This window comes from Ranitomeya imitator, chromosome 2 (assembly GCF_032444005.1).
Source record: "Ranitomeya imitator isolate aRanImi1 chromosome 2, aRanImi1.pri, whole genome shotgun sequence".
NCBI classification, from domain to species: domain Eukaryota; kingdom Metazoa; phylum Chordata; class Amphibia; order Anura; family Dendrobatidae; genus Ranitomeya; species Ranitomeya imitator.
This window is the reverse complement of record NC_091283.1, coordinates 138,534,069-138,561,458: the sequence shown is the minus strand read 5'-3', so window position 1 is coordinate 138,561,458 and position 27,390 is coordinate 138,534,069. Positions and strand designations below refer to the sequence as shown.

Below are 27,390 nucleotides of genomic sequence, written 5' to 3'. Positions count from 1 at the left end.
TTGAAACACTTTGAAGTCCCATTTGTGGTTTGCAAAAAAAGGCACTTGCCTGGCACTATTTCCTGCGCTGCTGAAGCATCCGAGAGTGGGCTAATGTATTTTACATGGCCAGGGGGGCCTCCCCAAAATTCCCTGCAACTATGACATCTATAGCATCATACATTGTACAGTGGTGATCAGTACCTGGGCCATCACAGAACAGTGGTTCCTAGCAGAGAACAGTTTGTATGGGAGGGTTATGTTTTATCTCCAGAATCAATAGGTAAGTCTCTCTTCTGTGAAGTGGAAGCTCTTATGGTTATCGGGGTCGTCTCTCTCTTTCTGTCTCCTGTAGAGTGGAAGATCTTATGGTCATCAGGGTCCTCTCTCTCTCTCTCTCTCTCTTCTGTAGAGTGGAATCTCTTATGGTCATCAGGGTCCCCTCTCTCTCTCCTGTAGAGTGGAAGCTGTTATGGTCATCAGGGTCCTCTCTCTCCTGTAGAGTGGAAGCTCTTATGGTCATCAGGGTCCTCTCTCTCTCCTGTAGAGTGTAAGCTCTTATCGTCATTAGGGTCCTCGCTCTCTCTCTTCTGTAGAGCGGAAGCAATTATGGTCATCAGGGTCCTCTCTCTCTCTCTCTCTTCTGTAGAGTGGAAGATCTTATGGTCATCAGGGTCCCCCCCTCTCCTGTAGAGTGGAAGCTCTTATGGTCATCAGGGTCCTCTCTCTCTCTCTCCTGTAGAGTGGAAGCTCTTATGGTCATCAGGGCTCTCTCTCTCCTCTCCCCACATGTATTTTCCAAGGAATTACAAGCAAATCTAATCTTGGGTGAAAATTCATCAAAGTTGGCAAATTTGAATTTCAAACGATTCTTTCATCTGTAAATGTGATAGATTTCCGCCATATACAAGGCACTGGGCTGGTTAGGACAGCTAGCGTTTTTAGCTGTGGCTTCTGAACTGCTCTGAACAGCTATAAGAATCCGTGATCTTGGCTGCCTATGAAAATCAACATTCCTAGTTAGAAAGAGAAGCTCAACAGAGTGTTAGGAGTCTGTTTTACTAGAAAGATGTACAACTTGAAGCTGCTGGAAACTGGGGCAATACACAAACCAAGGGTCCTTATGAGATGAAAGTATGCTTGTACATGTACCGGTAAGTGTAATCCTATTATCCAGTGTGTGTATGTCTGTGTTCAAGCATGCCTTTGATGTTTGTGTGGGTTTAAGTGCTTCTAAGTGGTATATATGTGTACACGCATGAATCTGAAGGTGTGTATGCATAATAGTATGTGTCTGTTCGGCATTTATGCTTTTTTGTATTTACGTGTTACATTGTTTGCTTAATGTTTAAGTTATTTATACTTTTATAGTTATTTAAATCGATTGCACGGATATTACATGATTGATGCACTGATACTACAATGTCAATGATGTTTTTATTTGTTCCATATATTGCATCTATTTATTAACACCTGCACTCATGAAGCACTAGCAATTGATTAGTCCGATGTCAGCTCCTCTATAGTTAGCCTCTAGGATTAAAATGCGTAGGCCAGTTTCCTATTAATTACTGCTTACTTCCCACATTTTTAAAAGGATTAAATAAAGATAGTTGATTTTAGTTTTCTTTGCCGACATGATGCTGGACATTAGAGTTTTATGATCTGTATCGTGAACAGTTTGTATGTAAAAAAAAATAAAAAATAAGCATTTTAAAAAGTGCATTTTGATCACTGAGATATAACCTATCTCAGTGATCAAAATAAAAAAAATAGTAAATGACACCCCCCCCCCTTTGTCACCCCCATAGGTAGGGACAATAAAAAAAATTAAGAATTTTTTTTTTTTTCCACTAAGGTTAGAATAGGGTTAGGGGTAGGGTTAGGGGTAGGGTTAGGGTTAGGGGTAGGGTTAGGGTTAGGGGTAGGGTTAGGGGTAGGGTTAGGGGTAGGGTTAGGGGTAGGGTTAGGGTTAGGGTAGGGTTAGGGGTAGGGTTAGGGGTAGGGGTAGGGTTAGGGTTAGGGGTAGGGGTAGGGGTAGGGTTAGAGGTAGGGTTAGGGGTAGGGTTAGGGGTAGGGTTAGGGTATTTTCAGCCATTTTAACCCTAAAAAACTTCCTAGAAAACACACAGACTCTGCATAGAAAACTGCATAAAAAAAGCATCAAAAAACGCATCAAAAAACGCACCAAAAAACGCACCAAAAAATGCACCAAAAAAGCACCAAAAAATGGACCTGCGTTTTCTGCAAAGAGCTGCGGTTTCAGTCCTGAAAAAAAAAGGAGGGAAATCAGGAACGTGTGAACATACCCTTACTTGGCAATGTTTATGTTCATAACAATAAAATGTGAGCGTAAATATGTCTTTAATTGCGACTTATTCAGGTATAAATCCTTGAGTTGCATGAACTGCAACTATATGTATCCCAAAATTATATAGACTAAAACTACATCTAGTTCCACAAAATATTAATCCTTCATAAAGCTTGGTCAGCAGAAAAAAAAACCTTATGGCTTCCAGAATAAGGTGACACATAATTTTTTTTTAAGTGTTTTTAATATGCAAAACATAGCAAAATATAATTAAAATTATATAAATTTAGCATCACCGTTAATCATACTGACCCGCAAATAAAGATATGTCACCCTATCTGGGAAAGAAAATCTTTTATTTTTCACAATTGACACACTTATTTCTAACTAGATGGGGCCCGATTCTGACGCATCGGGTATTCTAGAATATGCATGTCCACGTAGTATATTGCCCAGCCACGTAGTATATTGCACAGCGACGTAGTATATTGCCCAACCATGTAGTATATAGTGCCCAGCCACGTAGTATATTACCCAGCCACGTAGTTTATTGCCCAGCGACGTAGTATATTGCCCAGTTACGTAGTATATTGCCAAGCCACGTAGTATATTGCCCAGCCACGTAGTATATTGCACAGCCACGTAGTATATTGCACAGCCACGTAGTATATTGCACAGCCACGTAGTATACAGCACAGAGCCACGTAGTATATTGGCCAGTCACATAGTATATTGCCCAGCTACGTATCATATTACCCAGCCACATATGTAACAGTTTAAAAAATAAAAAATAAACATATACCCACCTTCCGAGGGCCCCTTGTTGTCCTGGCGCCTGTGTACGGTGCAGGCGGCAGCTGCCAGTCCCAAGGTTGGTATGAGTGCAGGACCCGTGACGGCATGGCAGGTCCTTCTCACATAGCATCTTTGGAACCGGAACCTGCCGCATGCACTGCCGAGGACAGCACACATGTCGGAGGGTGACCTTTTTTTTTAATTATTATTATTTTTAACATTAGATCATTTTACTATTGATGCTGCATACGCAGCATCAATAGTAAAAAGTTGGTCACAGAGGGTTAATAGCTGTGTAACCGGAGTGCGTTACACCGCGCTCCGATAACGCTGGCATTAACCCTGTGTGAGGGCTGACTAGATGACTGGAGGGGAGTATGGAGTGGGCACTGACTGCGGGGAGAAAAGAGCGGCCATATTGCTGCCGGACTGCGGTCGTCGCTGATTGGTCCTGGCAAAACGCCCACGACCATTGCCACGACCAATCAGCAACTTGGATTCCATGACAGCAGAGGTCACGACCAATGAATATCTGTGACAGACAGAAAGACAGAAGGACGGAAGTGACCCTTAGGTACTTATATAGTAGAAGGTTCTATTGGAGTTCTATCGGAATGCTCGTGTGCTCGATACTCGAATTGAGCACTTTGGAATGCTTGTGTGCTCGATACTCGAATTGAGCACTTTGGAATGCTTGTGTGCTCGATACTCGAATTGAGCACTTTGGAATGCTCGTGTGCTCGATACTCAAATTGAGCACTTTGGAATGCTTGTGTGCTCGATACTCGAATTGAGCACTTAGGAATGCTCGTGTGTTTGATATTCAAATTAAGCACTTTGGAATGCTCGTGTGCTCGATACTTGAATTGAGCACTTTGGAATGCTCGTGTGCTCAACACTCGAATTGAGCACTTTGGAATGCTCGTGTGCTCGATACTCAAATTGAGCACTTTGGAATGCTCGGGTGCTTGTATCGAGCACTTTGGCATGCTTGGGTGCTCAATACTCGATTTCCAAACATAGTGTAAGTCTATGAAGTAGTCAAGTATTTTTTTGGCATACCCTTACTCAACGGTCTTGGAAAGAGAAAGAGGGAGAGAGATGGCAAGCAAAAGAGATATTCCTATATCGCGGCCACGATGCAGGGCTTCAGTGTGGCGTGGCTCAGCGACCCAAGCATTCGGGCAGCTTGTGATGCTCGGCAGCACTGCTCTGTATTCAATCAGGCACCCAAATGCTCAATCACGTATCGAGCAGTGGCAAGCACGTATGCCCATCACTAGCCACAATGCTTACTACTCCATTTGATGCATGAAATGAGTGGTGTTAAGTGGGGCCACATCTTTATTTTTATTGGTCATTGAGAGAGTGATGAGAGGGCCATTGATTCCTGTTTTGCAAGTACTAGTCCATTCATCAGGCAGTATTTTAATTATCCCTTTGCTCTGCCTGCTCACATATTGTTTAGTCCTACCTATAGGCTATCCCTACCTTTTATATATTGCTTCCTCTCCCATTTCCTCCTCCTCGCCCAGGTGGTCTTAGAGGTGAAACGAACCTCTGTACCTAGATTGTTGTTATTTTGATGGTGTTTTTCTTGCAGATCTGGTCACAGCAGCAGTCAGTGTAGAAGTTTGGAGATGAGCAGTACCAGAAGCTATGCGTGCTACCATAACTCTCTGTACCCCTCATTCAGTATTGCACAACCGTAAGTTCATTGTTATTTGTAAATGGAGTTTTATAATTAAAACTGTGACCGCCATTCAGTCACAAAATTCCATTTGTTTCCTGATTATGAGAGTGGTGTTACATGTTGTGGGGTCGGAGTATAGTGAACTCCACATCTTAGCCTTAGAACCTCAGCAGTTGGCAGCCAATGGTTTATAAATCTCCATATTTGGGCTCAAAAGCACTAGTTACTCGTTCACTGTTAAACATCAAGCCAAAAGATTAGGAATATAAGATGGATATTTATATAACCAGGAAAAAACATTAAAGAACTTTAATTTCACAATGGCACATACTGGACACAACATATTGAAAAAGGCAAATATATTGAAAAATTGCTATTTTCATTCTATAAAATACATTCTGCACTGGTTTCTGGAAAACATCTATAAGGTCAAGATGCTTAACTTCTTTATAAGTGCCCTGAAAAATGTAGTTTTCAAAATAGGGTCACTTCTCGTGGACTTGTTTTATTTTTTTCATTCTAGAACCTTTGAAATTGTCGGCTAGTGATGTGTAAACATCAAATTACGCCTCAATTGTGCATGGTGCTCTTTCACTCTGGAGCCCTATCATATGTCCAGCATAAAGATTAAGACCACATGTAGGGTATTTAGAAAACTGGGAAATACAGCATAATAATTTGCAAATGGTCTTTTCAAAAAGGCATAAATTGGCCATGACATATTGGGCACTGAGATTGCAATTTTTACTCTGCACTGCTGTAATTTCTAGAATATACCGGTACCTGAGTAGTCAAAATGTTGACTACACCTGTAGATGAATGTCTTGAAAAGTGAAGGTTCAAAAATTGGGTCACTTCTAGTAGATTTCCACTACACTACAAACCATTTCAGCAAAATGTGTGCTTCAAAAATCAAATACAGCTTCTTCCCTCCTAATACCTGCTGTGCACCTAAAATAGTGGTGTACGACTACAAATAGGGGATTTAATTAACTTGAAAAATACACTAAGGGTTCCATTTTTCTCTTTACCTTGTAGCTTAGCTTGTAAGAATTAAAACTTTCTCATTACATTTACATAGTATTGGAACAAATTTTATTAATAATTTTCACACTCCAATGGTCAAAAAAACATATGTAGGTATAAATGCTCATTACCCCTAGATATTTTCCTGATGTTTCTAAAATAGGGTCACTTCTTGGGGGTTCCACTGTACTGGTACCTAAGAAACTCTTAAATATGGTGCGGCAAGCAAAAGTACACCTGCGCCGGAGCCGTGGCTGAAGATCAGAAGAGGACGTCTTGTAATGAAGATAGGAGGCGCCGCAGCAGACCAGAGACGCCCATCCGACCTGACCAGCCCCTGGGTGAGTATAATATAACGTCTTTTTCTCCTTTTTCAGGTAACATCGGGGGCTTATCTACAGCGTTACAGAATGCTGTAGATAAACCCCTGATGCCGGTGGGCTTACCTCACCCGCGATTTTCGGGGTGACAGGTTCCCTTTAAGGGGTACAATTTTTAAAAAGAGGTAACTGTTCGGAGTTTCTAATATATAGGCCTATCAAGTACATGAAAAGTGAAGTTGGTTTCTAAATGTATAGGGATCTGAAAGATTTTTTAAAATGTAAAAAAAAATGCTGCTAAACTTATAAGTTATCTAATGCCCCCCCAAATAAATGGACATATAAAAATGATGCTAACATAATATAGACATACATAAGAGCATAAATATTAAAAGTTTGGAAACTGCAAATGTTTCAAATCTTTTTTGCCGTTCAGCTATTTTTCTAATAAGCTTAAAACATAGGGACGTAAATGTGCAACGAAAAACAATCTCAAATTCGCTTTACTAACTAATAGCATTTCAAATGTATATTCACATAAAATGACACATGCCAGTTTTGAAAAATGAGTCTACCTCCTAAATAGGCAACCTCATTAAAGGGTTTAAAAGTATGGAGCACCATTGCAATTCTTGCAGATGTGCAGATGATGCTCTGGTAAGTAGAAAATCATCTAATCTGACCATAAACAACTGCCAATTGTATTGACGTCATCTGCCAATAAGTCAACTAATCAATTTATAGCAGACCATTTGTAATCTAAAGTTCACAGGTGCTTTTCCATTTTACAAACAGCCATCATGCCAGCAAACTGCTGGCACATATCTATGAATGTCCAAACTGAGTTGCTGATAAAGACTCACCAAAAGTGGTGGATTCACTAAGCCACAGGTCAATGAATGAAGGTGATGGCACAGTGGCAGCACTTGCCAGATACAGCGACGCCATCAGGGCATACTGGCGTATGCGCAGAGACCGGCCTGGGTCCCCCATCTTCTGTTCACTGGGCCCCAGAAGCAAGAGGATCATTGGGCAGCAACATGGAGCAGGATGGAGCCGCCATCTTTAATTGGGTCCACTGCACCTTGATAGTGCATTTGTTTTGAGGCCTGGGCATGTAAGCATCTCTGCCTTTTTTTTCTTGGTGTTTTTATTATAGACTAGCTGAAGAGCCCGGCGTTGCCTGGGCATAGTAAATATCTGTGGTTAGTTATAGCACGTCACTTCTCTTATTTTCCCATCATGCCTCTCATTTTCCCAATCACATCTTTAATTTTCCCCCTCACATCTCTCATTTTCTCCCTCACACCTCTCATTTTCTCCCTCACTCCTCTCATTCCCGCCTAACACTTGTCATTTCGACCTCACATCTGTCATTTTCCGATCACTACACTATTTTCCCTCACTCCTCTCATTTTGCACTCACACCTTTTCATTTTCACCTCACACCTCTCATTTTCACCTCAGTATATACATGTTTGTCATCTCCCTTATATATAATATACACCTGTATGTCATCTCCTGTATATAGTATATACCTGTATGTCATCTCCCCTGTATATAGTATATACCTGCAGTGTGTCATCTCCCCTGTATATAGTATATACCTGTATGTCATCTCCTCCTATATATAGTATATACCTGTATGTCATCTCCTCCTATATATAGTATATACCTGTATGTCATCTCCTATATATAGTATATACCTGTATGTCATCTCCTTCTATATATAGTATATACCTGTATGTCATCTCCTCCTGTATATAGTATATACCTGTGTGTCATCTCCCCTGTATATAGTATATATCTGTGTGTCATCTCCTCCTGTATATAGTATATACCTGTATGTCATCTTCTATATATAGCATATACCTGTATGTCATCTCCTCCTGTATATAGTATATACCTGTAGGTAATCTGCTCCTGTATATAGTATATACCTGTGTGTCATCTCCTCCTGTATATAGTATATACCTGTATGTCATCTCCTCCTGTATATAGTATGTACCTGTATGTCATCTCCTCCTTTATATAGTATATATCTGTGTGTCATCTCCCCTGTATATAGTATATACCTGTGTGATCTCCTGTATTAGACCTTGTTAACACGTTATTTGCTCAGTATTTTTACCTCAGTATTTGTAAGATATATTGGCAGCCTGATAAATCCCCAGCCAACAGGAAGCCCTCCCCCTGGCAGTATATATTAGCTCACACATACACATAATAGACAGGTCATGTGACTGACAGCTGCCGTATTTCCTATATGGTACATTTGTTGCTCTTGTAGTTTGTCTGCTTATTAATCAGATTTTTATTTTTGAAGGCTAATACCAGACATGTGTGTGTTTTAGGGCGAGTTTCGTTTGTCAAGTTGTGTGTGTTGAGTTGTGTGTGGCGACATGCATGTAGCGACTTTTGTGAGATGAGTTTTTTGTGGCAACATGCGTGTAGCAACTTTTTGTGTGTCGAGTTGCATGTGATAGGTTAGTGTAGCAAGTTGTGTGCAGCAAGTTTTGCGCATGGCGAGTTTTTGCGTGTGGTGAGTTTTATGTCTGGTGCCTTTTGTTTCTGTAGCTGCGACGCCTCCAACACTTTTCCTTTCACTTTTTTCCCCATTATGTAGATAGGGGCAAAATTGTTTGGTGAATTGGAAAGTGCGGGGTTAAAATTTCACCTCACAACGTAGCCTATGACGCTCTCGGGGTCCAGACGTGTGACTGTGCAAAATTTTGTTGCTGTAGCTGCGACGCTTCCAACACTTTTCCTTTCACTTTTTTCCCCATTATGTAGATAGGGGCAAAATTGTTTGGTGAATTGGAACGCGCGGGGTTAAAATTTCGCCTCACAACATAGCCTATGACGCTCTCGGGGTCCAGACATGTGACTGTGCAAAATTTTGTGGCTGTAGCTGCGACGGTGCAGATGCCAATCCCGGACATACACACACACATACACACACACACATTCAGCTTTATATAGTAGATTTTTTTGAGGATTTTCAAGTTTTGTGGTTTTGATGTTAGAGTAGGATTCGCAAAACGTGAGGACCCGTGACGTGGGTTGCGAGTTTCCGTATTTTGGCCATAATATCAACTAATACCTCACATATATTGCTATGTGTTTTTTGCACTTTATTTTTTTCAGGGTGCAGTTGGGCCCAGATGGCTCTGTAAACTGTGGCCACTGTTCACACAGGATGCATTTTAGTTAGCACTGGGCAGCCCGCCTGATCTAAGAGTATGGGCGTCATTAATAGGCTGTGAGCCAGATGCTCAGCATACAGACTGTATTTTTTGTGCACTGGTGTACCAAACAGCCACTCCCTGATTTGTAGGCTGGCTGTCTCATCGGTATTACTGCACCTGTGTAGCTGCCATCTTTAATTGCGTCCACTGAATTTGTTTTGAGGCCTGGGCAGGTAGGCATCTCTGCCTTTTTCTTGGTGTTTTTATTATAGATTTTTGGAGGATTTTCAAGTCCACTTTTTGTGGTTTTGATGACACATGAGGGTAGGATGGAAGAACATATGGGGCCAGGATGGCAGAACGTATGGCTGGAACCAGGAATGAGACACAAGGAGGCTATGATGGGGCATATTATTGCCATAGGGGCTAATTAAGAGATATTATTACTGCAGTGATGTATTTTATTTTTGAGGATACTGTTTTCAATGGGGGTGCTGGCACTGCGCAGGGTGACACTATGTCACCTTTTTGTCTTCATCTGGTGTAGTGTAGAGGTTTGGAAAAATTAAATAATGTGCTCTTCAAGCGGTGCTCTAGATAACTGTTATTTCCTGCAGAGACCAGTCCTGGCTGGAAAAAGTGATGGCGATCTGTGCTGGATGAAGATGAAAAGCGAAGATGAAGGACTTCAACTAGAGACGTCAACGATGATCACTGTATTACCTTAACACTCACACTATATACAGAGCACCTGTTTATAATGTCACTGGTGATCACTGTACACTGACACTGTATGCTAAGAACAGATCTCCTGCATATAATGGCACTTATGGTGATATTAGTATTGTGTTTTTTTCCTTAATGATCAGTATTGTAGTATTCAATCACTGGTGGTAATATGTTATCTGGTCATAGTGTGGCGGTATTTGTCCCTTGTATGTGGTATTATAGGTCATTATGTAGTGGTGATATGTGGTCTGGTCATGGTGTGGTGGTATTTGTCCCTTGTATGTGATATTACTGGTCATTTTAAAAATTGAAAAATAAATTAAAATATACCTAAAGAGTATTGGACATTTTAACAAATGTTTAATAAGTTACAGTAGAGTAGAGCCCAGCCAAAAGAGTCTGCCTTGTCATGATGATGGATTAAAAATCTTTTGGTCAAAACAAAAGCTGCTGGCTGTGTGTGTGATGTGGTGATGGGAACTGTTAATGTGTGATTGGTCAGGACATGGTGCAGAAATGCAGTTTTTCCAAGAGTGAGTGGTGGGACTGTGGAAGGTTTGAGGGGTGGAGCCTGAGCAGAGTCTTATGGGTGCTCTGAAAATTTTGCCTGTATGGGGCCCTGAAATTCCCAGTGGCAGCTCTGGCCAGAAGGCATGTGCAACAGTGAGGCCCAAGAAAATAGGATGTGCAGGAAGACATAGACAAGCATAGCAAAGAACACAGAGCACGGAGATACACACATAACAACTGAAAATGTATAGTTAATTCGGGACATACACATTAGACTAATGTCTGATGTACCTGCTAATAGCAGTGACTTCAGCCAACATTCTCATGTGTATGGGAGCACCGGATAATTTATTGTAGGTGGAGATATTGATCTAGCATGTCCAATTTCAGACTTACGATTCATTTGTTCTCCTGGAGGTAAGCCTTTCTGTCATAGAGGATACAGGAGATTTAGGTCGAATGACACTACTGTATATGGGAGCGCAAACTATAATGGCTGTATCTCTTTCATAGATGACACAAATGAGCTCTCTTGGGGTAACTCCAGGTTAATAGCAGATTGAATCTGCTCAACATCACTTCTCCATATTTTTACGGGGCGTAGTCATTGCTGGGGTGTGTTTACAGCCATCGCTCACTTGGGCCGCACCTCCATAACTGAAAGCCAGAGGCTGGTGGGAGGAATAAGGGTCTTTCCTCACAGTAAAGGGGCTTTCAGTGTGGTGGTGGTAGTGGTGCATCTTTTGGAAGGCAATTAGCCTGCAGATTAGCCCCACATCTGCAGGTTAATAGCATTTTGGGACGTTACAGATTCTCATTAAGAGAGGTGCTGATTTGCTGCTAAGCTATAAAGGTGGCGACGCACATAATAATGAGCCTTTATGAGCAACCTTAGTAATGGTGCCTGGCAGAATAGGGGTTGATCTTACTAACATATGAATTGCTAAAATGAAGAACATGTTAAGTATATAAAGTGATCACGGCTATGTAGATGACAGTGTTATGGTTAATTCAGTGCGTTAGGTGCAACATTTTGGGCAATTATTTGAAGTTTTTTTCTTTGCATATCCTTATAGTAGTATCATAGGTATTATTTGGCCCCAAAGTATGAATAGTGTGCAGTGAGAACTACATTTTCAAACAATAGGTGTTAAACATCCTCAAGTTTGGCATTCATTGAGAATAAGCTACAATCCACACAAAATATGGTATTACAAATGTGCGTGAATAAAGGTGGCTAGCGGAGAGTCATGGTAGGTACATGGTGTGTACTTGGTATATTAGGCGTAAACAGTAAGAATGTCTTTTCTTTACAGAAATCAATTTTTTATATGCAGAAAGCAGCCACATGGTCAGACAGAAATTTAAATGAAGTTGAAGTTACTCTGTGCGTGAGACTGAAAGGAGAGCATGGTAATTAGGCCCCTGTGGGTCTCCTCTATACCAAAGGGGCTGCGCTCGGAGCACATCAGACGACAGAACACATCATAGCCCAGCCACTGCACAGCCAGCAACCATCTGTAATAACCTAAAAACCATTCATTGAGATCGACACTCAGACAGATGTCTCGTAAGCCCAACTCAAGTGTTATTCTACTCCTCCTATAACACTGACATGGATTAATGTAGACCTTATAGAGTCAAAGTGCTGGAATGGTATTGGCAATAGGAATAATGCAAGCATCAAGAACACATAATTGTGCCTAAGGCTACTTTCACATTAGCGTCGGTACGGGGCCGTCGCGCTGCGTCGGCACGACGTACCGACGCATACTGAGCAAGCGCCGCACAACGGGGCAGCGGATGCATTTTTCCAGCGCATCCGCTGCTCCATTGTGAGTTGCGGGGAGGTGGGGTGGAGTTCCAGCCACGCATGCGCGGTCGGAAATGGCGGGCACAACGCAGCAAAAAACGTTACATGTAACTTTTTTTGCTGCCGACGGTCCGCCACAACACGACCCAACCGTCGCACGATGGTTGCGATGTGTGTCAATGCGTCGCAATGCGTCGCTAATGTTAGTCAATGGAGAAAAACCGCATCCTGCAAGCAAAACTAGAACTAAATGAGAAGACCCTTAGGTCCTTTTTAAGTCTTGGGATTTGAACTCATGTATCAGAAAAATGGAGCTTTAATCCAGATAGATAAAAAAGGCCTAGTTTTATAGCCATAGAATAATGAATAATAACAAATACAGGGTTTCTTACCTGCTGTTACCCTCATGGATCCAGTACAGATAACTCTAGTCATTGGATTTTGCATGCCTGATGAAGCCTGTGATGGGCTGCAGTGGTCACGTGCTTGGAACAGCAAATCATCAGAGAAACATCGGATGACACATTAAGTCACCTGACTGCTGCAGCCAATCACAATGGTCCTGTTATATATGCAAGATCCATGATGGTGAGAGCAGGTGAGTTTCCCACTGTTTATTATTTTTTAAATACAATTCTATTTTTTGTATGGACAACCCCATTAAGAAAGTAATCAGCATAGAATGTAGTAATCTAAAAAAAAAACATACTATAAAATGATGAACATTCACTATAAGCTCGCTGTAACCATATATTGTATTCAAGTATTAACAATAGGAGATAATGTCCCCAGGCCAGGCTACACCCCAGGTATATACCCTTATGTGAGCCGCAAGTAACAATCCATCTATGTGGCTTTCCTTCAGTAATTGGTGATATAATTGTTGACAGGGCCGTGTGTTTAATTGGAGGAATTTTAGATATTTGTCACAATGCATTCACAGAAAGTCTTGGCACAATCCACTAACATCTTCCATGTCTGACAAAAATAGTTGCCGTCGAAACGTTAATTGCCAGGGTCACAAGCCCTGTATTATAATAGTGTCATTAGGATGTCATCTGTGTATTTATGTTCTCTGTTAGTAAACCACTGGCATCTTAATCTGAAAATGATTCAAGACAATATTCTGCCAAAACTATGAAACCACAGAGCTGTAGGGAATAAAGGATGCAGTACACTGAAGGTGGGAAAACACGAAGAGATGAATTCATATTTCATGGAATTTCCCCTATTTTATGAAGGATCATGCCATCACTGGGCAAGAGACATGAGTATAGAATATCAACCTGCAGCCCAGGGTCAAGAGGTCTACACTGGTAGAATGGGTGCTGTTGGGCATCTGGGTCTACCCCTGTAGGTGCTGGGTTGAAGCAACTTGAAGGATGTTTGGTTCTGAACTTAATACTGGTATAGATGCCACTTGGTAGAGGTCGTAAGTGAGTTTATGAAGATAAATCCATGTGTGGACAACGAATATTTTTCCTTTTTAAATATTTGATAAATAATTTAAAAATTAAGAGAGCATGAAAATATTTTAAATGAAATTCTATAAATTAAACAGTATTGCAAATTCAAGTAGTACATACAGTATACTTCATGAGTTGTTACAATATGGTGGTTTTTGAGATTTAGGAGCATGAGAGACGGTTCTTGGCTCTTTAAGTCATGTCATGTGTTATCATTGCTTAACTTACTGTGCATATGAAAACAGACTGTCTCAAGGAGAGTATGCCAACAAGCTGCCCAGCACACTGCATCAAAAACATCATTCGCTGCCTAATATTTTAAGTGTTACATACAGATTGGTCCAGAAACATTTTCAGAATTTGCCCTGTGTCCACAATGCATTCAAAAGAAAGACATAATTTTACTTTAAGGGGTTTTACAAAAACTTTACATTAACAAATTAGAAATTACATTTTTTTTTTTACATTCACTCCATTTTAATGCCTAAAATGTAACAGTCCAAACCTAATTCTAGATAAGAGAACCACAGATGATGTGATATGCTTTGGATCCTGAGTAGTGATGAGAGAGTGTTCTCGTTGCTCTGGTTTTCCCGAGAGATTGCATATCCGATTTTAAACTATCGATCATGTTGTTCTCCCTGAGATAAGCTGCTGACCAAAGTGTTCATCAGCAGTTTTCTCATAGAGAACACAGGAGCACTTGGCTGAAAGAGGGCTCCTGCATATGGAAGAGTTGGCTGAGATGGCTTTCGGACGAACGATTAGCCGAAACATTGTTTGGCAAACAGCCATCAAAGGCTACGTTCACATTAGCGTTCTGCCGGGCTGCGTCGGGCGCAGCCGCGGCGACGCATGCGCCATGCGGCCCTATATTTAACATGGGGGCGCATAGACATGCGTTTGCATGCGTTTTGCGATGCATGCGTCTTTTTTGCCGCAAGCGTTAGGGCGCAGAGGACGCAGCAAGATGCATTTTTTTGCGTCCAAAATCCGGCACAAATAGGACGCATGCGTCGCAAAACTATGCGTTTTGCATGCGTTCTTGTTTGCGTTGTGCGTTGCGTCGCCGTCGCAGCCCCGCACAACGCAAATGTGAACGTAGCCTAAGGTATATGGATAGCCTTAGTGTTGTTGGTCTCACCAGTGCATTCCTACTTCTTGGGAACATACCAATTTATTGATTGCACCACTCCAAAAATGTCTACTACGTCTTTGACATTACATCATACATTACATTTCTATGCATGGTGTGGCAGATTGGCTCAGTCAGCTGCTTAATGTAGTAGTCACAGGATGCTTTTTGTTGTGAATTCTGTGGCAGAGCTCCCTCCTGTGGTCACAAGTGGTACTTCGGCTGATTCTCTCTGGGAGCTTCCGTTTGTGGAGGAAAGTGGTACTGCGGCTTCTGAGTTTCCTCCCTCAGGTGATCTGGTGAGGTCGTTAGGTGCTTCTCTACTTAACTCCACCTAATGCTTTGATCCTGGCTTCCTGTCAATGTTCCAGTGTTGGACTTGTTTTTCCCTGGATCATTCCTGTGGCCTGCTGCTCTGCATAGCTAAGTTCTTCTTTGCTATTTGTTTGCTATTTTTTCTGTCCAGCTTGTCTAATTGTTTTGCTGGAAGCTCTGGGACGCAAAGGGTGTAGCTCCGTGCCGTTAGTTCGGTACGGAGGGTCTTTTTGCCCCCTTTGCGTGGTTTTCTTTAGGGTTTTGTGTAGACCGCAAAGTTATCTTTCCTATCCTCACTCTGTTAAGAAAGTCGGGCCTCACTTTGCTGAATCTATTTCATCCCTACGTTTGTCTTTTCATCTTTACTCACAGTCATTATATGTGGGGGGCTGCCTTTTCCTTTGGGGTATTTCTCTGAGGCAAGGTAGGCTTATTTTCTATCTTCAGGCTAGTTAGTTTCTCAGGCTGTGCCGAGTTGCATAGGCAGAGTTAGGCGCAATCCACGGCTGCCTCTAGTGTTGTTTGGAGAGGATTAGGGATTGCGGTCTGCAGAGTTCCCATGTCTCAGAGCTCGTTCTATGATTTTGGGTTATTGTCAGATCACTGTATGTGCTCTGACCTCCATGTCCATTGTGATACTGAATTGCCTTTCATAACAGTACAGGAAGCCAAAAGTGCTAATGATTCTCAATAGAGGGAAAAAAGAAGTTCTGAGACCATTTTTTTTTCTTTGCACTGTGTTTTGCCTTTTTTTTCCCCTAGACATTTGGGTGGTTCAGGACACAGGTGTAGCAATGGACATTAAAGGTCTGTCTTCATGTGTGGATCAGCTCACGGCAAGAGTTCAAAATATTCAAGATTTTGTGGTTCAGAATTCTTTGCTAGAACCGAGAATTCCTATTCCAGATTTGTTTTTTGGAGATAGAACTAAATTTCTGAGTTTCAAAAATAATTGTAAACTATTTCTGGCTTTGAAACCTCGCTCCTCTGGTGACCCAGTTCAACAGGTTAGGATCGTCATTTCTTTTTTGCGTGGCGACCCTCAGGACTGGGCGTTTTCTCTTGCGTCAGGAGATCCTGCATTGAGTAATATTGATGCGTTTTTCCTGGCGCTTGGGTTGCTGTACGATGAGCCTAATTCAGTGGATCAGGCAGAAAAAAATTTGCTGGCTCTTTGTCAGGCTCAGGATGAGATAGAGGTATATTGTCAGAAATTTAGAAAGTGGTCTGTACTCACTCAATGGAATGAATCTGCGCTTGCAGCTATATTCAGAAAGGGTCTCTCTGAAGCCCTTAAGGATGTCATGGTGGGATTTCCTATGCCTGCTGGTTTGAATGAGTCTATGTCTTTGGCCATTCAGATCGGTCGACGCTTGCGTGAGCGTAAATCTGTGCATCATTTGGCGGTATTACCTGAGCTTAAACCTGAGCCTATGCAGTGTGATAGGACTTTGACCAGAGTTGAATGGCAAGAACACAGACGTCTGAATGGTCTGTGTTTCTACTGTGGTGATTCCACTCATGCTATCTCTGATTGTCCTAAGCGCACTAAGCGGTTCGCTAGGTCTGCCACCATTGGTACAGTACAGTCAAAATTTCTTCTGTCCGTTACCTTGATCTGCTCTTTGTCATCGTATTCTGTCATGGCATTTGTGGATTCAGGCGCTGCCCTGAATTTGATGGACTTTGATGGGACCTGTTCTCTTCAACATATTCATTAATGATCTGGTAGAAGGTTTACACAGTAAAATATCGATATTTGCAGATGATACAAAACTATGTAAAGCAGTTAATACAAGAGAAGATAGTATTCTGCTACAGATGGATCTGGATAAGTTGGAAACTTGGGCTGAAAGGTGGCAGATGAGGTTTAACAATGATAAATGTAAGGTTATACACATGGGAAGAGGGAATCAATATCACCATTACACACTGAACGGGAAACCACTGGGTAAATCTGACAGGGAGAAGGACTTGGGGATCCTAGTTAATGATAAACTTACCTGGAGCAGCCAGTGCCAGGCAGCAGCTGCCAAGGCAAACAGGATCATGGGGTGCATTAAAAGAGGTCTGGATACACATGATGAGAGCATTATACTGCCTCTGTACAAATCCCTAGTTAGACCGCACATGGAGTACTGTGTCCAGTTTTGGGCACCGGTGCTCAGGAAGGATATAATGGAACTAGAGAGAGTACAAAGGAGGGCAACAAAATTAATAAAGGGGATGGGAGAACTACAATACCCAGATAGATTAGCGAAATTAGGATTATTTAGTCTAGAAAAAAGACGACTGAGGGGCGATCTAATAACCATGTATAAGTATATAAGGGGACAATACAAATATCTCGCTGAGGATCTGTTTATACCAAGGAAGGTGACGGGCACAAGGGGGCATTCTTTGCGTCTGGAGGAGAGAAGGTTTTTCCACCAACATAGAAGAGGATTCTTTACTGTTAGGGCAGTGAGAATCTGGAATTGCTTGCCTGAGGAGGTGGTGATGGCGAACTCAGTCGAGGGGTTCAAGAGAGGCCTGGATGTCTTCCTGGAGCAGAACAATATTGTATCATACAATTATTAGGTTCTGTAGAAGGATGTAGATCTGGGTATTTATTATGATGGAATATAGGCTGAACTGGATGGACAAATGTCTTTTTTCGGCCTTACTAACTATGTTACTATGTTACTATGACTTGGAATATGCTAAGCGTTGTGGGTTTTTCTTGGAGCCCTTGCAGTGTCCTATTCCCTTGAGAGGAATTGATGCTACGCCTTTGGCCAAGAATAAGCCTCAATACTGGACCCAGCTGACCATGTGCATGGCTCCTGCACATCAGGAGGTTATTCGCTTTCTGGTATTGCATAATCTGCATGATGTGGTCGTGTTGGGGTTGCCATGGCTACAAGCCCATGATCCAGTATTAGATTGGAAATCCATGTCGGTGTCCAGCTGGGGTTGTCAGGGGGTACATGGTGATGTTCCATTTCTGTCAATTTCGTCATCCACCCCTTCTGAGGTTCCAGAGTTCTTGTCTGATTACCGGGATGTATTTGATGAGCCCAAGTCCGATACCCTACCTCCGCATAGGGATTGTGATTGTGCTATCAATTTGATTCCTGGTAGTAAATTCCCAAAAGGTCGACTGTTTAATTTATCCGTGCCTGAGCACGCCGCTATGCGCAGTTATGTGAAGGAATCCCTGGAGAAGGGGCATATTCGCCCGTCATCGTCGCCATTAGGAGCAGGGTTCTTTTTTGTAGCCAAGAAGGATGGTTCGCTGAGACCTTGTATAGATTACCGCCTTCTAAATAAGATCACAGTTAAATTTCAGTACTCCTTGCCATTGTTATCTGATTTGTTTGCTCGGATTAAGGGGGCTAGTTGGTTCACCAAGATAGATCTTCGTGGTGCGTATAATCTGGTGCGAATCAGGCGAGGCGATGAATGGAAAACTGCATTTAATACGCCCGAGGGTCATTTTGAGTATCTAGTGATGCCATTCGGACTTGCCAATGCTCCATCAGTGTTTCAGTCCTTTATGCATGACATCTTCCGAGAGTACCTGGATAAATTCCCGATTGTGTACTTGGATGACATTTTGATCTTCTCGGATGATTGGGAGTCTCATGTGAAGCAGGTCAGAACGGTTTTTCATGTCCTGCGTGCTAATTCTTTGTTTGTGAAGGGATCAAAGTGTCTCTTTGGTGTGCAGAAGGTTTCATTTTTGGGGTTCATCTTTTCCCCTTCTACTATCGAGATGGATCCTGTTAAGGTCCAAGCCATCCATGATTGGACTCAGCCGACATCTCTGAAAAGTCTGCAAAAGTTCCTGGGCTTTGCTAATTTTTATCGTCGCTTCATCTGCAATTTTTCTAGTATTGCCAAACCATTGACCGATTTGACCAAGAAGGGTGCTGATGTGATCAATTGGTCTTCTGCTGCTGTGGAGGCTTTTCAGGAGTTGAAGCGTCGTTTTTCTTCTGCCCCTGTATTGTGTCAACCAGATGTTTCTTTTCCGTTCCAGGTCGAGGTTGATGCTTCTGAGATTGGAGCAGGGGCTGTTTTGTCGCAGAGAGGTTCTGATTGCTCAGTGATGAAACCATGCGCTTTCTTTTCCAGGAAGTTTTCGCCTGCTGAGCGAAATTATGATGTGGGCAACCGAGAGTTGCTGGCCATGAAGTGGGCATTCGAGGAGTGGCGTCATTGGCTTGAAGGAGCTAAGCATCGCGTGGTGGTATTGACTGATCATAAGAACTTGACTTATCTCGAGTCTACTAAGCGTTTGAATCCTAGACAGGCTCGTTGGTCGCTGTTTTTTGCCCATTTTGACTTTGTGATTTCGTACCTTCCGGGCTCTAAAAATGTGAAGGCGGATGCTCTGTCTAGCAGTTTTGTGCCCGACTCTCCGGGTTTGTCTGAGCCGGCGGGTATCCTCAAGGAAGGAGTAATTGTGTCTGCCATCTCCCCTGATTTGCGGCGGGTGCTGCAAAAATTTCAGGCTAATAAACCTGATCGTTGTCCAGCGGAGAAACTGTTTGTCCCTGATAGGTGGACGAATAAAGTTATCTCTGAGGTTCATTGTTTGGTGTTGGCTGGTCATCCTGGAATCTTTGGTACCAGAGAGTTAGTGGCTAGATCCTTTTGGTGGCCATCTCTGTCGCGGGATGTGCGTACTTTTGTGCAGTCCTGTGGGATTTGTGCTCGGGCTAAGCCCTGCTGTTCTCATGCCAGTGGGTTGCTTTTGCCCTTGCCGGTCCCGAAGAGGCCTTGGACACATATCTCTATGGATTTTATTTCAGATCTTCCCGTTTCTCAAAAGATGTCAGTCATTTGGGTGGTCTGTGATCGCTTTTCTAAGATGGTCCATCTGGTACCCTTGTCTAAATTGCCTTCCTCCTCTGATTTGGTGCCATTGTTCTTCCAGCATGTGGTTCGTTTACATGGCATTCCAGAGAATATAGTTTCTGACAGAGGTTCCCAGTTTGTTTCGAGGTTTTGGCGAGCCTTTTGTGGTAGGATGGGCATTGACTTGTCTTTTTCCTCGGCTTTCCATCCTCAGACTAATGGCCAGACCGAACGAACCAATCAGACCTTGGAAACTTATCTGAGATGCTTTGTTTCTGCCGATCAGGATGACTGGGTGTCCTTTTTGCCTTTGGCTGAGTTCGCACTTAATAATCGGGCCAGCTCGGCTACCTTGGTTTCGCCATTTTTCTGCAATTCTGGGTTCCATCCTCGTTTCTCTTCAGGACAGGTTGAGTCTTCGGACTGTCCTGGTGTGGACACTGTGGTGGACAGGTTGCAGCAGATTTGGACTCATGTAGTGGACAATTTGACCTTGTCCCAGGAGAAGGCTCAACGTTTCGCTAATCGCAGACGCCGTGTGGGTCCCCGACTTCGTGTTGGGGATCTGGTTTGGTTATCTTCTCGTCATATTCCTATGAAGGTTTCCTCTCCTAAGTTTAAACCTCGTTTCATTGGTCCGTATAGGATTTCTGAGGTTCTTAATCCTGTGTCTTTTCGTCTGACCCTCCCAGATTCTTTTTCCATACATAACGTATTCCATAGGTCATTGTTGCGGAGATACGTGGCACCTATGGTTCCATCTGTTGACCCTCCTGCCCCGGTTTTGGTGGAGGGGGAATTGGAGTATATTGTGGAGAAGATTTTGGATTCTCGTGTTTCAAGACGGAAACTCCAGTATCTGGTTAAATGGAAGGGTTATGCTCAGGAAGATAATTCCTGGGTTTTTGCCTCTGATGTCCATGCTCCCGATCTTGTTCGTGCCTTTCATGTGGCTCATCCTGGTCGGCCTGGGGGCTCTGGTGAGGGTTCGGTGACCCCTCCTCAAGGGGGGGGTACTGTTGTGAATTCTGTGGCAGAGCTCCCTCCTGTGGTCACAAGTGGTACTTCGGCTGATTCTCTCTGGGAGCTTCCGTTTGTGGAGGAAAGTGGTACTGCGACTTCTGAGTTTCCTCCCTCAGGTGATCTGGTGAGGTCGTTAGGTGCTTCTCTACTTAACTCCACCTAATGCTTTGATCCTGGCTTCCTGTCAATGTTCCAGTGTTGGACTTGTTTTTCCCTGGATCATTCCTGTGGCCTGCTGCTCTGCATAGCTAAGTTATTCTTTGCTATTTGTTTGCTATTTTTTCTGTCCAGCTTGTCTAATTGTTTTGCTGGAAGCTCTGGGACGCAAAGGGTGTACCTCCGTGCCGTTAGTTCGGTACGGAGGGTCTTTTTGCCCCCTTTGCGTGGTTTTCTTTAGGGTTTTGTGTAGACCGCAAAGTTATCTTTCCTATCCTCGCTCTGTTAAGAAAGTCGGGCCTCACTTTGCTGAATCTATTTCATCCCTACGTTTGTCTTTTCATCTTTACTCACAGTCATTATATGTGGGGGGCTGCCTTTTCCTTTGGGGTATTTCTCTGAGGCAAGGTAGGCTTATTTTCTATCTTCAGGCTAGTTAGTTTCTCAGGCTGTGCCGAGTTGCATAGGCAGAGTTAGGCGCAATCCACGGCTGCCTCTAGTGTTGTTTGGAGAGGATTAGGGATTGCGGTCTGCAGAGTTCCCATGTCTCAGAGCTCGTTCTATGATTTTGGGTTATTGTCAGATCACTGTATGTGCTCTGTCCTCCATGTCCATTGTGATACTGAATTGCCTTTCATAACAGCTTTTAGTTTAAAACTTGAGCTGGTTTATTAAAATGTGCATCATAAACCAGGTCGAAAACAGAAGCAGAAAAACAGACATACTCAGACTTGTTGGCATCAACAAAAGGCACCCTTTAAGGTACCGTCACACTGGACGATATCGCTAGCGATCCGTGACGTTGCAGCGTCCTGGCTAGCGATATCGTCCAGTGTGACAGGCAGCAGCGATCAGGCCCCTGCTGTGCTGTCGCTGGTCGGGGAAGAAAGTCCAGAACTTTGTTTCGTCGCTGGACTCCCAGCAGACATCGCTGAATCGGCGTGTGTGACACCGATTCAGCGATGTCTTCGCTGGTAACCAGGGTAAACATCGGGTTACTAAGCGCAGGGCTGCGCTTAGTAACCCGATGTTTACCCTGGTTACCATCGTTAAAGTAAAAAAAACAAACGCTACATACTTACCTACCACTGTCTGTCCCCGGCGCTGTGCTTCTCTGCTCTGGCTGTGAGCACAGCGGCCGGAAAGCAGAGCGGTGACGTCACCGCTCTGCTCTCCGGCTGCCCGGCACTCACAGCCAGAGCAGAGAAGCACAGCGCCGGGGACAGACAGCGGTAGGTAAGTATGTAGCGTTTGTTTTTTTTACTTTAACGAAGGTAACCAGGGTAAACATCGGGTTACTAAGCGCGGCCCTGCGCTTAGTTACCCGATGTTTACGCTGGTTACCGGCATCGTTGGTCGCTGGAGAGCGGTCTGTGTGACAGCTCTCCAGCGACCAAACAGCGATGCTGCAGCGATCCGGATCGTTGTCGGTATCGCTGCAGCGTCGCTTAGTGTGACGGTACCTTTACAGTCTGTGTTACTGCCTGCAGAGTCCAACTGATAAGAAAACAGGGTTCAGCTCTCATTAGCAAGAGCACAGCTCTGTGGGTCAGCTTCTCCTTCAGAGCACACACAGAACAAACATTAAAGGGAACCTGTCAGCAGGATTGTGCACAGTAACCTACAGACAGTGTCAGGTCGGCGCTAGGGTTGAGCGAAACGGGTCGAACATTTTCAAAAGTCGCCGACTTTTGGCGAAGTCGAGTTTCATGAAACCCGATCCGACCCCTGTGCGTGGTCGGCCATGCGGTACGCGACTTTCGCGCCAAAGTCGCGTTTCAATGACGCGAAAAGCGCCATTTCTCAGCCAATGAAGGTAAACGCAGAGTGTGGGCAGCGTGATGACATAGGTCCTGGTCCCCACCATCTTAGAGAAGGGCATTGCAGTGATTGGCTTGCTGTCTGCGGCGTCACAGGGGCTATAAAGGGGAGTTCCCGCCGACCGCCATGTTACTGCTGCTGATCTGAGCTTAGGGAGAGGTTGCTGCCGCTTCGTCAGAAGCAGGGATAGCGTTAGGCAGGGTCCATTAACCACAAAACCGCTTGTGCTGTAGCGATTTCCACTGCCCAACACCACCTTCGGTGTGCAGGGACAGTGGAAGCTCCTTTTTTTTTTTTTTTTTTCCTCAGCGCTGTAGCTCATTGGGCTGCCCTAGAAGGCTCCCTGATAGCTGCATTGCTGTGTGTACGCCGCTGTGCAAACCAACTGCTTTTTTCAAAGCACAAATCCTCTTGTTCCTTCCTTTCTGCACAGCTATCTTGTTTGTTTGTCCACACTTTTTATTTACATAGTAACATAGTAACATAGTTAGTAAGGCCGAAAAAAGACATTTGTCCATCCAGTTCAGCCTATATTCCATCATAATAAATACCCAGATCTACGTCCTTCTACAGAACCTAATAATTGTATGATACAATATTGTTCTGCTCCAGGAAGACATCCAGGCCTCTCTTGAAGCCCTCGACTGAGTTCGCCATCACCACCTCCTCAGGCAAGCAATTCCAGATTCTCACTGCCCTAACAGTAAAGAATCCTCTTCTATGTTGGTGGAAAAACCTTCTCTCCTCCAGACGCAAAGAATGCCCCCTTGTGCCCGTCACCTTCCTTGGTATAAACAGATCCTCAGCGAGATATTTGTATTGTCCCCTTATATACTTATACATGGTTATTAGATCGCCCCTCAGTCGTCTTTTTTCTAGACTAAATAATCCTAATTTCGCTAATCTATCTGGGTATTGTAGTTCTCCCATCCCCTTTATTAATTTTGTTGCCCTCCTTTGTACTCTCTCTAGTTCCATTATATCCTTCCTGAGCACCGGTGCCCAAAACTGGACACAGTACTCCATGTGCGGTCTAACTAGGGATTTGTACAGAGGCAGTATAATGCTCTCATCATGTGTATCCAGACCTCTTTTAATGCACCCCATGATCCTGTTTGCCTTGGCAGCTGCTGCCTGGCACTGGCTGCTCCAGGTAAGTTTATCATTAACTAGGATCCCCAAGTCCTTCTCCCTGTCAGATTTACCCAGTGGTTTCCCGTTCAGTGTGTAATGGTGATATTGATTCCCTCTTCCCATGTGTATAACCTTACATTTATCATTGTTAAACCTCATCTGCCACCTTTCAGCCCAAGTTTCCAACTTATCCAGATCCATCTGTAGCAGAATACTATCTTCTCTTGTATTAACTGCTTTACATAGTTTTGTATCATCTGCAAATATCGATATTTTACTGTGTAAACCTTCTACCAGATCATTAATGAATATGTTGAAGAGAACAGGTCCCAATACTGACCCCTGCGGTACCCCACTGGTCACAGCGACCCAGTTAGAGACTATACCATTTATAACCACCCTCTGCTTTCTATCACTAAGCCAGTTACTAACCCATTTACACACATTTTCCCCCAGACCAAGCATTCTCATTTTGTGTACCAACCTCTTGTGCGGCACGGTATCAAACGCTTTGGAAAAATCGAGATATACCACGTCCAATGACTCACCGTGGTCCAGTCTATAGCTTACCTCTTCATAAAAACTGATTAGATTGGTTTGACAGGAGCGATTTCTCATAAACCCATGCTGATATGGAGTTAAACAGTTATTCTCATTGAGATAATCCAGAATAACATCCCTCAGAAACCCTTCAAATATTTTACCAACAATAGAGGTTAGACTTACTGGCCTATAATTTCCAGGTTCACTTTTAGAGCCCTTTTTGAATATTGGCACCACATTTGCTATGCGCCAGTCCTGCGGAACAGACCCTGTCGCTATAGAGTCACTAAAAATAAGAAATAATGGTTTATCTATTACATTACTTAGTTCTCTTAGTACTCGTGGGTGTATGCCATCCGGACCCGGAGATTTATCTATTTTAATCTTATTTAGCCGGTTTCGCACCTCTTCTTGGGTTAGATTGGTGACCCTTAATATAGGGTTTTCATTGTTTCTTGGGATTTCACCTAGCATTTCATTTTCCAACGTGAATACCGTGGAGAAGAAGGTGTTTAATATGTTAGCTTTTTCCTCGTCATCTACAACCATTCTTTCCTCACTATTTTTTAAGGGGCCTACATTTTCAGTTTTTATTCTTTTACTATTGATATAGTTGAAGAACAGTTTGGGATTAGTTTTACTCTCCTTAGCAATGTGCTTCTCTGTTTCCTTTTTGGCAGCTTTAATTAGTTTTTTAGATAAAGTATTTTTCTCCCTATAGTTTTTTAGAGCTTCAATAGTGCCATCCTGCTTTAGTAGTGCAAATGCTTTCTTTTTACTGTTAATTGCCTGTCTTACTTCTTTGTTTAGCCACATTGGGTTTTTCCTATTTCTAGTCCTTTTATTCCCACAAGGTATAAACCGCTTACACTGCCTATTTAGGATGTTCTTAAACATTTCCCATTTATTATCTGTATTCTCATTTCTGAGGATATTGTCCCAGTCTACCAGATTAAGGGCATCTCTAAGCTGTTCAAACTTTGCCTTCCTAAAGTTCAATGTTTTTGTGACTCCCTGACAAGTCCCCCTAGTGAAAGACAGGTGAAACTGCACAATATTGTGGTCGCTATTTCCTAAATGCCCAACCACCTGCAGATTTGTTATTCTGTCAGGTCTATTAGATAGTATTAGGTCTAAAAGTGCTGCTCCTCTGGTTGGATTCTGCACCAATTGTGAAAGATAATTTTTCTTGGTTATTAGCAGAAACCTGTTGCCTTTATGGGTTTCACAGGTTTCTGTTTCCCAGTTAATATCCGGGTAGTTAAAGTCCCCCATAACCAGGACCTCATTATGGGTTGCAGCTTCATCTATCTGCTTTAGAAGTAGACTTTCCATGCTTTCTGTTATATTTGGGGGTTTGTAACAGACCCCAATGAGAATTTTGTTACCATTTTTCCCTCCATGAATTTCAACCCATATGGACTCGACATCCTCATTCCCTTCGCTAATATCCTCCCTTAAAGTGGACTTTAGACAAGACTTTACATAGAGACAAACCCCTCCTCCTCTCCGATTTTTACGATCCTTTCTAAACAGACTGTAACCCTGTAAGTTAACTGCCCAGTCATAGCTTTCATCTAACCATGTCTCGGTTATTCCCACTATGTCAAAGTTACCTGTAGATATTTCTGCTTCTAGTTCTTCCATCTTGTTTGTCAGGCTTCTGGCGTTTGCGAGCATGCAGTTTAGAGGATTTTGTTTTGTTCCAATCTCCTCACTGTGGATTGTTTTAGAAATGTTCTTACCTCCCTTCTGAGTATGTTTTCCTGGGTCGTCTTTGTTCGAGTCTAATGTTTTTCTTCCCGTCCCCTCTTCTATTTAATTTGTGCATCAGTCCACTCCTTATTGCTGCCTGCCATACCTGGCTGAGATTACTGCAGGGAGATAGTAATTGAAGGACAGTTCCTTTTTTTTTTTTTTTTTTCTGTGGGAGATTAAGATTGACATTTTTGCTAGAGTGCCATCTCTGTCTGTGTCATCTCTCACTCAGTGGGCCATAGAAAGCCTATTTATTTTTTTGCTTGATTTGGGTTCCAAAATCTACCAGAAAAAATCACAACATCAATCAGTGGGAGAAAAATATTGGCCTCAGGGCTTGTGTGCCACTCCTTACTCCTGTGTGTGCCATCTCTCACTCAGTGGGCCATAGAAAGCCTATTAATTTTTTTGCTTGATTTGGGTTCTAAATTCTACCTAAAAAAATCAATAAATCAATCAGTGGGAGATTAATATTGGCCTTTGGGCTTGTGTGCCAGTCCTAAGCGTGCCATCTCTCTCTCTCTCAGATAGTGGGCCATAGAAAGCCTATTTTTTTATTATTTTATTGGGTTTATAAATTTTCCCTGGAAAAAAAAAAAAGTGGGAGATTAATATTGGCCTCTGGGCTTGTGTGCCAGTCCTGAGCGTGCCATCTCTCTCACAAATAGTGGGCCATAGAAAGCCTATTTATTTTTTGGGTTGATTTGGGTTCATAATTCTACCTGAAAAAATCAATCAATCAATCAGTGGGAGATTAATATTGGCCTTTGGGCTTGTGTGCCAGTCCTAAGCGTGCCATCTCTCTCTCTCAGATAGTGGGCAATAGAAAG

The 27,390-nt window shown here is 43.0% G+C and overlaps 1 long non-coding RNA gene across 1 annotated transcript in view; it reads left to right on the top strand.

The window, feature by feature from the left end:
- The first annotated feature begins 1,011 nt into the window (after positions 1-1,011).
- Positions 1,012-27,390, top strand: part of LOC138667250 (uncharacterized) — a 66,849-nt gene continuing 40,470 nt past the window's right edge. The window contains exons 1-2 of the long non-coding RNA XR_011318672.1: positions 1,012-1,133; positions 4,689-4,793. This is a non-coding gene — a long non-coding RNA (uncharacterized lncRNA). The remainder of the gene's footprint in view (positions 1,134-4,688; positions 4,794-27,390) is intronic.